At 36.7% G+C, this 3766-nt stretch overlaps 1 pseudogene; it reads left to right on the forward strand.

Moving 5' to 3' along the window:
• On the forward strand, positions 776 to 2016 carry LOC110437581 (annotated as a pseudogene).

Below are 3766 nucleotides of genomic sequence, written 5' to 3' on the forward strand. Positions count from 1 at the left end.
TTGGGGCACATACACACTCTGGGTTATAGGGGTATGTCTCACCCCACACAAAATATCTCTGTCTTTTTTATATAGAGAGGTCCAACTAGAGTGAGCTCCACCTCACGTGTGTGTAGTATTTTTTTGTGTCTCTATATATTATGAGATATATATATATATGTATACATATATATATATGTGTATATATATATATATATATATATATATATATATATATATATATATATATATATATATATATATATATATATATATATATATATATATATATATATATATATATATATATATATATATATATATATATATATATATATATATATATATATATATATATATATATATATATATATATATATATATATATATGTATATATATATAGACACACACACACTAGCAGTCTTCTTTGTTTATATTTGCACCGGCAGTTTGCCCTATGTGTGCACAGGTAGTTCTCCTCCCTATCTAGCCACAATGTCTCATCAGCCACCACATGATGCTAATCCTGGTGATGAGGATGGCAGCATAGACCCAGAAGATTTGTACACAGTCGATGAATTTCTGGTGGAGCAAGATTTCTTAGAAGACATGCAAGAGCAAGTGGTTGCAGAATTGAGAGATGAAATTGAAGTGCTAGAAGAAGGGAGTAGACGTCACAGTGGTCCAAGGAGATATGTGGCAAGGCCACGTGAAGAAGCCAATCAGCGGCTTATGGATGACTATTTCACTGAAAATCGTATCTACAATTCTACAATCTTTCGTAGAAGGTTTAAGATGAGGAGGCCTTTGTTTCTACGCATTGTCGATGCCCTCGGTGAGTGGTCTCCATTTTTCACATTAAGATGCTGCTAATCGTCCTGGGCTATCGCCAATTCAAAAGTGGACTACTGCTATAAGACAGTTAGCAAATAGAAGCCCTGCAGACCAGCTTGATGAGTATATTAAGATTGGTGAAAGTATTGTTGTAGAGTGTTTGAAGTTATTTGTGCAGGGAGTGATTGCAGTATTTGGAGGGGAGTATTTGAGGAGGCCAACGGTACAAGATGTTGAACGCCTAATGGAGATTTGTGAGCGTCGTGGGTTCCTTGGTATGCTAGGGAGTATTGATTGTATGCATTGGCACCGGGAGAAATGCCCTTATGCATGGAAGGGGATGTATACTCGCGGTGATCATGATGTACCTACGATCATTCTAGAGGCAGTTGCTTCGCATGATCGCTGGATATGGCTTGCCTTTTTTGGTGCTGCTGGATCGAACAATGATATCAACGTGCTTAACCAATCACATTTATTTGTCGAGCAGCTAAGAGGAGAAGCTCCTAAGGTGCAATACTCAATCAATGGAAGAGAATACAATATTGGTTATTACCTAGCTGACGGCATATATCAGAGTGGCCTGTTTTTGTGAAGTATATACAGAAACCACAGTTAGACAAACATAAACTATTTGCAGAAAAGCAAGAAGGGGCGAGGAAGGATGTTGAGTGCGCCTTTGGCATTTTGCAGTCTCGCTTTTGTATTTTACGTCGACCAGCACATTTGTACGAGCAAGGGGATATTGAGAATATCATGCTTGCTTGTATAATCCTTCACAACATGATAATCAAAGATGAGAAGGATATAGAGCAGGTTCCACTTGATTTGAACGAGGAAGGCAACACATTACACATATATTATTCAAGAACCTACAATTTCTCATGGACAAAACCTAGAGATGGAAGACATGCTTAACAGAAATACCACCTTATATGATCGCGAAGCGTACAAACAACTTCAATCTGATTTGATTGATCATATTTGGCAAAAGTTTGGAAGTTCAAATAGGCAAAATAATTAGGTACATATCTGATAGTAGATTAGTTTCTAGAGACATACATGATTATGTTTATTTTTGTTCATCTATGTTTATCTTTGTTATCTTTTTTTTAAAAAAAAATCATTGTTTATTTTCACTTGTAGGTGATGTTCTGGAATCTGATGGCTTCTGGGGACTTTTGCAACCTGATGGCCTCTAGAAGACTTCTGAATCTGATGTGCGCAACTGAGATCATGCCGTGCAACCTGATGATGCCACCTTATTATCTTATATTATAATATATCATGAACTTTAGTTATTTTGTTGCCCAACTATATGAACCTACCTTACTTTATGCAAGTCATGGACTTTAGTTCTTCTGTTATGTTATGAACTATATGTATGAGAGATGATGGATGATGCTACCTATTATCTTTTTTTCTAGATTGCTATTATTAATTAATATATGGTTCTAGAAACATATACATGGTTTCATCCTCTAATCTGGTATAAAGGCTCGGCTTGCTCCATTGAGGTATGTGACTCGATTCTGGCTGCAAGTATTCGGCCATGGAGAAAGCTGTTGCTTGCTTTGCCATGATCATTGAGGGTTCCTATTTGATAATATATGTTCTGGAAAGTGTGCTGGATAACACCAATTTTGCCATTTCTTTGTTAATGTGTTCAGCAAACATATTGGCTACTATCGTGTGGTCAGTTTAGCTGCACAAAAATTTGCCACAGTTGATCTATCTCCGTTTTAAGCTGCATTTAAGTTAATCCTTGTATAGCCATTAATATAGAAACTATGGGTTGGGAAGGATGGTTTCTATTAACATTAATTACTCTTTTTCTCTCTTGGAAACTACTCCTAAAAACTGGCCATTGGGACTGCCCTAATGAAACATCTGTTTCTACACACGTGTGTCAAACGCTCCAATCATATACCTATATCTACTTCCTGACCACCCTACTTATTTGACTAACACTACAGAAACTAAATACAAAATAAGACCTTATAATAAATAAATTATTCATGCACAACTCTTAGAAAGAATATGCACGCTACCCTTTTGGATAAGGATGACCTGAAAAGAAGAAACAGGCTAGCCAAGGAATTCAAGCAATCCTACAAATTTTTCTTGTAGAATTCAAAGTCCTCTTTTGGGGTATATACAAGACCGAGTTAACACAAAGTTCTTATTTTGTATACATACAATCAATCTACATCATATGTTTGCAAAAAAAATCAATCTGCATCATTGAAAACTTGAGTTTCATCACCTCATCTGAACTCAATATAATCACCGACATGGTAAAGGATCAATCTTCCAGGATTAATTAGATAAGACTCAGATGCAGTGTGCTGATCGTCTAAAGTTGAAAGTTGTCCCAACCGTGGATATTCCATGGCCTCGACATCCCATCCGCATCCACTTGTGTGGTCTGCCTAATGGAGTCGAAAAATAGGCTGGATGAACCAGCAGGAAAGCATGGATGAAGTTAACTGTAAATATAGGCTTTTCGATGTTACTAAAGTGACTATGGATGTATCAACATGCTGATTAGCTTCAAGATTTTATATATATACAATGGCACAAAAGATAACATAGCAGCATAAAGGCTCAGTAACACTTAACACAGCATACGGCCTAAAAAAACCATGGTCCTACACAACTCAATCATACTCAAAGTATTGTATGCTTGCTAATTTTTCAATTGCTACTGACAATTTGGATAAGTTGTAGAGCACTGATGACATATAAATGTGTTGGAAAATCCTATGCATCGGGAAACACACCAGCAATTCAGGGTGGGCACAATTAGGAACCAAACCGAAAGAACCGGAACCGAAACCGAAAGAACCGGAACCAAAAAAATCGGTTCCTTATTCGGTTCCAAGTTTTGAGGAACCGAAATAACCGAGAACAATTCGGTTCCCTACCCTCGGTTAACCGAATTAACCGAAA

The sequence above is a fragment of the Sorghum bicolor genome, chromosome 8 (assembly GCF_000003195.3).
Source record: "Sorghum bicolor cultivar BTx623 chromosome 8, Sorghum_bicolor_NCBIv3, whole genome shotgun sequence".
In the NCBI taxonomy this organism is placed as follows: domain Eukaryota; kingdom Viridiplantae; phylum Streptophyta; class Magnoliopsida; order Poales; family Poaceae; genus Sorghum; species Sorghum bicolor.